The 11,482-nt window shown below is 45.1% G+C and overlaps 1 protein-coding gene across 1 annotated transcript in view; it reads left to right on the top strand.

The window, feature by feature from the left end:
* Positions 1-2,502: 2,502 nt before the first annotated feature.
* GNB4 (G protein subunit beta 4) overlaps positions 2,503-11,482 on the top strand; it is a 33,739-nt gene continuing 24,759 nt past the window's right edge. Inside the window, exon 1 of the mRNA XM_065640268.1 lies at positions 2,503-2,679. The gene's annotated coding sequence lies outside the window, so the exon portion shown is untranslated. The remainder of the gene's footprint in view (positions 2,680-11,482) is intronic.

Raw genomic sequence — 11,482 nt, 5'->3', positions numbered from 1 at the left:
TTCTTTAACTCATCTCCTGAACTAACATGATTAATTCATGTATATCCTGAAATGTTTTGGGAAGGAATTAGATAATGGGCTGATGAAATGTCAGGGCTTTCTGGAACATGGAAAGTACCAGGCTGACAACGAACTCTGCATTTCTCCGGAACCAAGAACAGACATGCATAGACTTCAGTGGTATTTTTAGCCATTGAGATTATACGTGTGCCTGTCCATCTTTATGCATTTTGGTCTCAGGCTCTGCCAAGACTGGGGAGTTAAGAAAATGTCTCGTTGCTTCCTAGGACCCGTTCACTGTCCTGACATGTAGTGTTTCACAAAATTTCCATTGAAAGGGTGTTTCGGGTGCTGCTGCTGCTAACTTGGCTGAGGTTTTCAGTTACAGCTAAATCAGCACAATCTCCAAACAGGTTCCTTTCCTCTACCTTCCCTTTGGAGATGTTTCAGACTCATCAGGCAGGAATCCAAGCACTGGGGGCCTCCAGTAGAATTTAATCTATCAGAAGCCAAAGTGGCTGTGTTGGTTGTAGTAACTCATAATTCAAAGAGAACATGTTAGAGAAACTGATCTAGATACTGATTTTTAAAACTCATCTGGCACTGTATCTCAACATTTCTTTTCCACTGCAAGGCAAATTGATTCCTTATATAAATTCTAAAATAATACGAAGCATATTGCTGAACTGGCATAAGAATAGTTCCATTAGAGGTAGCTCTGATTTTGCAGAGTTGCGCTTGGCATATGAAGCCAGGGATCAGAAGCAGAACCGGATAGAAAAAATGGTTGCAAATTACTGTCAGTAGCAGGACTGGGGATTTCTGTTTCATTAGGGATTTGTAACTTCTTCATATAGCAAATGACTAAACAGACTACACAATAGGTGAGATGAGTTTTATAAAGAAAGGCAATTTCTTTGTATCAATCTAAGAAAATACGTTCTTCCTTGCAACCTTTGCTTTGCTGTTAGTCTTGGACCACCGCAGCTGAAGCAATGCCCCCCAGCACGATGAGTTCCCCTGCTGAGAACCATGCCCTGTGTGCCTCATTTTCCCAGTCTGCAACTGAAGAAACTTCCCTGTCTCCCAAATGAGTCATGAGGATAAATTATGTAATTTTTATAAAATGTTTTCATTTGCTCTACTGGAAGAACAGAGACTGGTAATTTCATCATATGTAACTACCTAAATACCGTCTGAACTTTTCTGGGACTTTGCTTACTGCCTGGTATTTTCTGGAGCTGTTTCAAAACAGAAGATGAGAAACGATGTGCTTATTCTGGACTGTATCTTAGCAGTAATCACTACTCAGAGATCTGAGGTTTGAATAAAGAAAAATGTAAGGGAACAAGCATAGTTTAAGGGAGAACTATCCTTCTGTCAATTTCTCCCTTTTATAAAAAAATTAGCAACTTATACAGTGATATAGTGACTCTGAGAAAGTTTTTTTTTCCTCTTTGAGTATGGTACAACAAAACCAAACCTGTTCCGTGTTGATTTTTGCGATGTGATCACTCATTAAATGCAAAGTAAACATATTGCTGAATGACATCTGTCCTTCGGATAAACAGGGGACAAATGCATTGCAGTGCAGGAAAGCACAGCGTAGACTTTGCAACCAGGACAAAGCTATTACAATAATAGGTTTGAGTCAGTTAAGGGAAGTGCATAAATGTTTTTAAAAACTGAATTAAGGCAAGCAATGAGCTGTTTCATTACAGTATGTACTGTATGTTCCAGTATGTACTGCCATTAACACTAAGCCATTTATCACTAATACACTAATAGCTCTAAGATTGCTTTACCCACAGTAGTCAGGATATTCATGCAAAATCTTTTACAAAAATCTTGAGGCTTGGTGGTGCTGGCACTGTGGCAGACCCACGCTGAGCAGATGGATGATGCGGGCGTCCCATGTTCAGTGTTGGAGTGCTGACCAGGGCTGCCTGATGTTGGCTGTGCTGAGGCAGCGACTGCCACAGAGGTGGCCCTGTGGCACGGAGCTCGGAGGAGGCCAGCCTGTGGAAGGTGTGGCCGGAGCATCTCGCAGATGAGCTGCTCCTTGTATTCTCAGGTCTCACGTTGGCTGTGATTGTTGTCTGGCAATTTGGTGGCAATTTGAGCACCGGGCAGGGAAGGGCAGACACACCCACGGGTGCCTTGTCCTGGGCCAACCCCTCCTCTGTCCCGTGCTGCGCACCACGGGACGGGCCCGCAGGCTCCGCCACTGCCGGGAGCGGGGAGCAGAACTCTCGAGGTGCTGCCGGCCCCCAGCCCAGCGGCTCCTGCCGCCGCGGGCTCTGCGGCACTCGGTGATGCGGCAGCGCGGCCGCCGCCGCCACCACGCGGGGACGGTTTCTCCGCCCGGTGCCCGGTGCCGCCAGGCTCCGGGGCTGTCACACGAGCCTTCCGCGGGTACTGCGGCTCCTCCGCGCCGAACGCGGCCGAGGCGACCCGGCCTCGCCTCGCCGGGCAAACAAGCCTCGGTGCTGGGACCTCCGGCTCGCTGTCGCTTTAAGCGCTCTGACGTCAGCGCCACGCTGCCATGGCAACGGCCCGTCACGTTGGCTGGGTCCATGCGGGAGGGGGAGGAGCTCCTCCCGCCGCGACCGAGCGCCATGGAGGCGGCGGCTCGGTGACACCCGTGCGGACCGTTACCCGGCGGCGGCGAGCCGGCAGGTACTTCCCGCCCGGGCCGCGGCAGGGCGGACAATGCCCGCGGAGCCGGACTCTGCCGGTGGGGGCCGAAGCCTGGCCGGCGGGCGGCTCTGCCCGTTCTCCGGGGCTCGGCGGGAGCGTCCCGGGGCGGCGGCTGGTCCCGTGGGCTGGCCGGCAGCGCTCTCCCCCTCGCCGCCCCGGCACCGGGAAGCCTCGGCCGGGCGGGGCGCGGCGGCACGGCCGGGCTGCGGGGCGCTGCGGGCCTCACTTCCTGGTCCGGCGGCAGCGCCCGCCGCCCCCGCGCCGCGCTCGGTCGCACGCGGAGCGGGGGAGAGGAGCTGCGGGCGGGCGGCTGCCGGTCGGGGCCGGGCGGGAGGTTCCAGCGCGCTTCCCGCCTGAGGCGGCGCTGCTCGGGCCGCGAAGCCTGGGGCGGGCTCAGCCCCGCCGCCCCTCAGCGCACGGAGGGGGCGGCCGCAGGGCCGCGTTACCGGGAAGCCCCGGCGTCTCCTCTGCGTTCGGCCGCTGCCGCGCCCCCGCAGAGCCCGGCGGAGCCGCCCGGCAGCGCCGCAGCCGCCCCGCGCCCGCCGGCCCCCGCCCCTCCCCTCGCGGGCGGCCCCATCCCGCGGGCGAGGGGGGGTATGGGCGGCACCACCGCGCCGCAGCGCCGGGGGAAGGGGGCGGTGCTCGGCGGGGAGAGCCCAGCCGCAGCGGGGTGACGGCTGAGGCGGCCGCGGGCGTCGCCGCCACCAGCGGCTCCAGCCTGGCCGGCAGCGTCGCTGCGACTCCGCCAGCAGGTAATGCCCCGCCGCCGGGGCTGCGCCTCCCGCCGGGGCGCCGGCTGCGAGTCGAGGGGCGCCGCCCTGAGGCGGTGGGCGGGCGAGGGGCGCGGTCCCGCCTCGGGGTTACGGGTGCCGGGGTCCGCCGGGAGCGGCCGGTCCCGGCAGGGGTGGGCGACATCGCCGGTTTGCCTTCCCGGCCGCCCCGCCGCCCCGGAGCGCGGTGCCGCGCCCAGCCTCCGCGGGAAGGGTGGTGCCGGGGCAGGGTTAGGCCTCCGCGGCCTCCCCGCGAGTTTGGGGGCGGAAGGGAGGGAGAGGCTCGTCACACCGGCGTTTCCCCGGGCCGGCTGGCGGGCGGCGGGACGGGCGGCGTCAGCCGCTCGGCGAGTCGGCGGCAGCGAGTCCCCGGTGCCCGCAGCTCGGGCACGGCTCCGCCGAAGGGAGCCCGCGGGACCGCCCGCCCTGTGCTGCCGGGGGTGGGGGCAGCCGCAGGTGGGGCTCACAGGGAGGTCGTCTGGCAGCCAAGGTGCCCCTGCCCGCCTGGGAAGTAGCTCCGTGTTGCCGGGGTCGTCGAGGACAGATCTGGTGCTGAAAACAATAGGATTGGCAATGCGGGGGGCACATTGACCTGTGCACAGGGGTGTCCAAAATGCTCCTGCCATCCCAGCAGAACAACTCGCCTGGAGATTTGGTTTTAAAACTCTGTACAGCTGGTAGCAACAGGCGGTTTCCACATTAATGCAATATGTAGGGAAACTGCTCTCTTCTCTTTTTTTATTTCTGTATCTATCTAGAACTTGTTTGGGTTTTGGCATTCCGTGAATTCGTCTTGTGGCAGCGGGGCTGTGCATTACGTGCATTGCGTGAGTGTTGTGACAAGGGTAAATGTGAAGGTGCTCCCTGTCTTTAGGAAAAGTGCAAAGTCATTAGATGCTTTTTGTGTCATACGTTGTAGGTACTGCTGTTTCCCACATCCAGATTTTCTTTGCAAAATCTGCCTTTTTTAATGTGCACTTACTGCTGAGGTTGTCAGCTTTAATTTTTAGTTTGGTCTCCTTTGGAAACTGTGAAAAGCATCCAAACTGCTTATATCTGGTAGACATCAAGTTTAGTTTATGCTGTGATGTTACCTGAACTAATACAAAACAAGCCTCAGATCTGTTCCCTCCTGTTAATTATACAATTTGGGAATAGATACTTTGTCTTTTATGAGACTGATTATTGTTGCTTGGAAAACACATCATTTTCCAGGCCAGTTTTCAGTCCTGAAATAGGAGTATGGTAAGTCTCAAAGCTAAGTATGAGTTGAGGAAAAAATTGCTTAGAGTTTAATTTCATTATATGTGATAAATTTCTGAAACAACAAAAGAATAACTGTTCCCTGCTGGGTAGAATGTATTAGGAAAGGAAGGGAAAAGAGTGGCAAAGTGGTCTAGAGAGGGAGAAATAGGTGACTGACCTCCAAAATCCACTATAAAAGCATTGAGAGAGATGAAACGGTGGTTTTACGTATTCAGTGGAGTTCTGTGTTCTAGTTTTGTCTCTGCTTTGAAGAATGTTTTGTCTGTTTTCTGCTGAGAATCTGAACTGAGAGATCAGAGCGATTGCGTGGTGAGAGGCGGTTCCTAGGTGGGAACCGGGTGCTTTTCCTCTTTCGCCAGTTGTCAGCTCAAGCTCATTCTGGTTCTTAGGGGTTCACCTACAGAATTAACCGCAAGAGCATTTGATGTGCTTTCCAGAATTTCACATGCTTCCCTAAGTATGAATAGAGGATGTAGAGATTTTTGGTAGTCCTTGGGGGGATCAGTGTCTGCTGGAGTTGTAGTGGGAATTTCGGGTGACATCAGCCTGCAAGGTCATTTGAGAGTGCAGAGGAAAAGCTAAAACTGCTCTCTGACTTCTACTAGAAATACTGGAAATTATGTAAAAGATGGTCACAAATCTGACAATTAAGCGACAATTGAAGTTGAGTAAAGTCTGAAGTCACATTCACAGGAATAACTACTGTATCAACAAATTAAAATGAAACAAACCATATGATGAATCCTTACAATCCTGAAAGTCTTCTAATGGGATGGGAATCTTCAGTGGGTTTTTGCAATGTTTGTTTGTGATTCTTAAGCACAATAGCTGTGAAGTTAATTTGTACTTCAAAAGAACAGACTGATTTTTGTCTCGGAAGAAGGGGACTAGGAAAAAGAGAGAGATCATAAATACATGGATATGCCTCACCGTATGTCTAATACTGCAAAATACAGATAGTATTGAATTATGTAGTATTTCTTTAAAATTAGCAGTTTTTACAGTGGGTAACGTAGATTAGTTATACAGATGTAATATTTTGAGAACCAAAGCTGTAATAATAATATGTAGTAATGTCTTTTGTGTATTAATCATGAAAAAATTGAGTTGCAGGTGACAGGGATGTATTTTTCTGTATTGTTAAAGTGGTACAACTGGTGCTCTGTCTCTTGCTTAGCCCTTTCCTGAGTGCTTTAAAAGTTGATCTCAATAGACTGCTCAGGTCATGGAAATCTTAAGCAGAAAATTGTTGCCTACAAATGTCACCTGTTATTGCTGGATAATGAAAGTTTCAACTATATCTTCATGTTGCTTAGTTGAATACTTATATAGAATGATAGAATCACATGTTTAGTGTTTAATTTGGCCAAGTATTTTAGTTTTCTGAACAGTTTCTGAAGAAAAAGCTGGGACTCAAAAACCTCATTTTTAAATATAGAACTGTGCATAGTTCTGTCCTAGAACATTATACAACTTTTTAAAATGTCACAAAATTTTTGAATATAAGATTTTGAAGGCGAAGTAAGAAATAAAAAAAATTTAAAAGATCATAATATGCAGTATGTTGTAAATCTTCCTCAGTTACTGTCTTCTCTGCCAGAGTCGTAAATAAAGACTGTTGTGTCACTGAAGACGGGGTCATTTGATTTATTGCTTTTTATCTCAGGAGTCACTTTAAAAAGTCTTATCAAACTAGTAAGAAATTCAAAATCCTACCAGCTTGATGTGCAGTGCTTGCTCATGGAATGTAAATACTTAGGAACAATAATAATGCAGTGATTGTGTTTTGTACTTAATACTGCCTGAGAGTATCAGTGCTCAGATTAACACAATTCCCAATTGCCTGCAACTTGCTTTTTAGAAAGTATGCATAGTATTGCTAATCAAGAAAATATTTTTTGAGTTCCACCAAATTTTTTCTCTCTATTAGTTGAATGCAGACTTGTCACTTATTTAACCTTCTGAAGTGTGTAATTAATTTTAGTTGTTATTGTTTTGTTCTTGTGTGAAACCTATGTGGTTTGCAACCTGGTGTTTTGTAATAGAATTTATGTGAAAGATGCTAAACAGAACTAAAGCAAATGATAACTAAAAACGTGAATGTGTGCTCTTCTCTTAAGGTTGTGGTTTGTTATCAAACAGTCCATATTTGTGGAGAGCCTGAAACAAAAGACCAAGAGGTGAACTTCTGAATGTTTTAAATGGATGTCAACTTGGATGCTGTCAATGATACTCGGTGTTCAGATTCTTTTGAATTGCTATATTTAGTGTGGGGAAATACCGTAATGAATGAGAACCGAGCTGAAGGTTTATAAAAAACAGAGTTCAAACAAATGCAGATGGACATCAACTAGCAAATAGTGATGCTGTTCAGTGAAGACAGTGTCACTTCCTTTAAGATCTCAACTTCCACAAGGATGTGAAATGCTGACATACAGTAAAACTGATTCAGTTACGATAAATCGTGCAGTCCGTTGCCCTCTGAAAGGACTTAAACTGGAAAGGAGGGGCAAGATAGATGTGCCTGACTGTAATGTAGAGCAAAAGGCACTTTTAAGTTCCACCTATTACATAAAATCAGTTGTTTGGAGGCAAAATAGGTTTGCCAATTTGCAGAAACTGTGGTTTTCCCTTCCTTCTTATGCTAAGAACTCAGGCAAATATTAATCATATGGATTTTAAACATAAGCCAAGTGTTTGAGTCATTGTGAATCCTACTGTTTTGAAACATTAAAAGAGCTGAGTAATGTTAAGATTAAAATTATTTTATAAGATTTTTAATTTTCAAATGGGGGGCAGGAGAACAAAATAGAATCATCAACTCAATCCCAGGATTGAATGTGCCTCTTAAATGAGATGAAGATCTTGGAGCTGCTTTCGATGACTTGCTCGGCATCTTTGACAAGAACAAATAACCTCCTTACAATCAGCACTGGGAACTCTTGGACCTTTTGGGTTTGTTTTCATGGTGTAGTTATTAATTCAGATGTTCAGCACCTAATCTAGCACAGAGCACCCAAGCAGTTTCAGGATAACTTGATTTAATTCTCGTTGGGTTAATTTTTGTATAAGTTTTTGTTGCCCTATATATTTTTTAATGTAGTAATTGTTTCTAACATAAATTGCACTTGTATAATTTTCTTTTTATATATTAAAATGCAATTTATGTGATATTTGTACACAATTAAAGTCTTGCATTAAAATTAAAGATGATATTTAAAATTGATCTGATTAAAATAAATATTTGATCTGAGTATTTTTCTGGTGGCCCTTTCTGGCATGATCGCCTTAAGTGATTGTTCATGTGAACCAATTTTATCCCTAGTTTGCAAAAGGAAGACATTTTATTTCCTTCAGATTCATGATTTAAATTGAGCTTAGTTGTTACTGAGCTGAAAAAATATTCAGATTGCATATATAGATGCTATGCTTGTCAAAATCTGATCTAACACACTGTAAATTTAGAGCCTCAGTGTCTATATGGTGTCTTTGATCAGTTTTGGTGACTTGACTTAAAGATTTTGACAGTGCAACGTGATGTCAGAGTATTAAAAAATTAATAAGTCTGTGGTCTATTAGGTTTTAGGTAGGCTCATTCTGGAAAAGCGTCCCTGCCCTCCCACTCCCAAATGGTAAATTAGGTTTAAGCAAAAGTACTTATCTTGTGTTGCTGTGTGAGGATGTAAACTGGACTCCTTTCCTTCATGTGTACATGTTGGTGGTGGGAAGGGAAGGAAGTAAAAGAGCTCATCAAGTTTTGTGGCGATCTCAACATTAGGTACAGTAGGCAGAGTTTGAAAAATGACACAGTAATGTTTCCAAGAAGACATTACGAACCAATGTCTTAGAATTTCAAGAAAATAATAATGATACTGGTAGCATTTTCCTTCCCTTGGACTGATAGGAAGGACCCAGCAGGGATGTTGGGTGCTCCTGGCAGTGTCAGGGAGAAGAGTGGCGGTCCCCAGGGAGGTGTCACAGCATTTCATAGAGTATTAAATGCCGCCTCTTAATCTTTACTGACTGACACTTGCGGGGCAAGAAAATTCTCCATTGTGGTTGCTCTTTCTATGAGTTTGGCTACAAGGTGTCTAAATAAAAAACAATCTAAAGTAGGGGGAGTGAGATGGCCAGGAAGTAAAACTACTGGTTTGGGTGCTACAAACACAACCTTAATATCAAAGATACGCAACAGAAAAGGGGAGACTCCCCTTTTGTCTGAGAAGCAGCCCAAAAGAGGGAGGTGGATTTTTTTTTTTTTTTTTTTTTTTTTTGTAGAGCAGGATAAAAATGTAATACAAGTCCAAAGTAAAAGTGCTATAAATGAGTATGTAACTATGTCAGTGCTTCCTTGCCGTTCCCGAAACTTTAGGAAAAGCAGCTGGTTGGGAAGGTCAGGTACCTGCAAACAGGAAGGCATTAAGGCGTATTTTTCCTCTCATCTATTATAGTTTGTTATAAATGCAAATAGATGGGCATCAAAAGCCAAACACACACTCTGAAAAGGGATGAGATGAAGAAAATTGGCTTTTCCTAATGGTGTTGCTTCAGAAGCTTGAGCAATTTTCTGTTTGCAATCTCTACAGAAACCTCGCAGCCCTCATTTGTAGACCTTTGTAGTAACTTTGTCACAATGACAGCTGAAAGGCCAACATCCTAAGCAAATACTGAAATTGCTTGAGAGTTTCATTGGTAGGGCTAATATTTGCCTTTTCATTGAGTTGGGTATGATTTTCCTTTGAGCTTAGCTTCTGGCAGCAGGAGTTTAAGAATATTTAGCCATTTTTACTAATGTTTCAGTCCCAGTTGCTGAGAAAAACTCCCAAATGATGTTTTTCACTTTTGGGATATGCACATTGAAAGACTTGCAAGAGGAGTGTCTGCTCCTTGGTGAACGCTGGGAGCACAGACGATATGCTTGGCAAGGCTGCTGTTGACCCAGCTCACTTTGCCTGAGATATGTTGGAAATATTTACGAGAACAGAAGTTTCAGTGGATTGGAAAGACAACCTGCAGCAAAGCAGGTTGTGGAGCCTCGGGCTCTCTGGTGCCTGGCAAATCCCTGCCTGTCTATAACCGTAGGCTTTGTCTCCACAGAGCTGTTCTGCTATTTATAACCTGGTGAGCATCGCATTTTCATAGAAAAGTTCTGGTATTAAAAAGACAGAAGTGACTCTTAGGGAAAGATTGCTTCTAGTGGGAATATTGTACTTCTTTCCTTCAGCATTTTGTTTCTCTTCCATCGTCTTCTATTGGAAACTTCATCTAGGGCCATTTTCCTTAGCTGGGTGGGTACTTTGTGACTTTTGGCCACTGTACTCTCTATGTTTATGTGACCTGAACATCTTCCTCTTTTTAAAAAGACATTTTTTTTTCTTTTTCAGCTACGTACTCTACGAATACATTTGGATTTTAATGCATTGTAAAGGTGTGAAAAACCGTGAACCACAAGTTTAATTTACAACTTCCATTTAACATAATGCCAGCTTTATCTAGATAGGTTCTTTTGTAAGAAAGTTTTTTATCTTGCCTAAAAGTTTTTTGCTAGATATAATCAGTATGTTAGAAGTACTCCTCCTATGTAGACAGCCTTTATTTTGAGAATCCTGGAAGTGTGAAGATAGTTGGAAGCACGGTGATATGTATTGCTTTAACACAGCATCTTCCTTAAGTATTTGATGTAGTTTCTTTTTTAATAAGTGACCATTTGAAAAGCATCAGTACTGCATGAGGAACATCAAGAGAGTGTAGATTAGATACATCAATCTCATCTCAAGTGATTCCTGAAGTAGTTACGCATTCTGTGTACTCTTCATCCCATGCTCGCATTAGTAGGGATGAAAGCCAGTACTTCGGGTTTTCACTTTCTAGTATGGGATTTCTAATCATTCAGTAGCTCTCTGTAACTTGAGGTTTTCAATAGATTTTTCAACACCTATGATAATATGCATCTAAAAAAAATTAGAAAAAACTACTAAAGTAACCTGAATTCTAGTCTGGAAGAGAACTTATTTTTTGTAGCTTAGAACCAAAAATAATTGACCAGAAATGCATTATGAACCAAAAGCAAAATTGAAATTAGATCTGAGGGCAGTAGTTTTGTCTGATCTTTGGATAATCAGTATAAAAAAGCAAATGTTTACATTCTCTTGTTTTCTTATGAAAGAGGACAGCTGTGTGCTAAATGTTACAGCTGTGTAATGATGTGAACGGCATAATGCCTCGCTGTGGTTTCCGTACCAAGGGAGTGTGTGTGTGTGGTGCTGAATGGTGAGGAGGGAAGGCTGCTGAAGACTATCTATAGATCAAATGTATTTTTCTTCCAAGCTGGTGATCCATTTGAAAGGATGCAATGTGTATGTGTAACTGGTACTGCTGGGCTTTCTGCTCCTGCAGCATCTCAGAGTGTTCCACTCTCAAAAACTGTCAGCCAGAAATTATTTCAGTCAAGTGAACAGTCATCTTACTTGAATTGCAACACTTTTCTTGTAGACAGCATTAGTTCCTCTCAATGTGTATCTTCTCCACTGACTTTAAACCTAAAATGTTCTGTGCACTAAGCGCCTTTTCTGCATGCTGTGCAGTCTCCATACTCTCAGCTTAAGTAATAATCCTTTGTACATGTAGGTGCCAGACTAGATTTTATATGCATAATACTGCCAGGCCCTACAAATGCCAGAGTAGTGTCCCACTTCAGTAAATATCGATAAAAAAATTGCAAAATCAATCTTGTTTAGGGATAGATT

This window comes from Caloenas nicobarica, chromosome 8 (assembly GCF_036013445.1).
Source record: "Caloenas nicobarica isolate bCalNic1 chromosome 8, bCalNic1.hap1, whole genome shotgun sequence".
NCBI classification, from domain to species: Eukaryota; Metazoa; Chordata; class Aves; order Columbiformes; family Columbidae; genus Caloenas; species Caloenas nicobarica.
The sequence above is the reverse complement of the archived record's forward strand: the minus strand, read 5'-3'. Positions and strand labels throughout refer to the sequence as shown.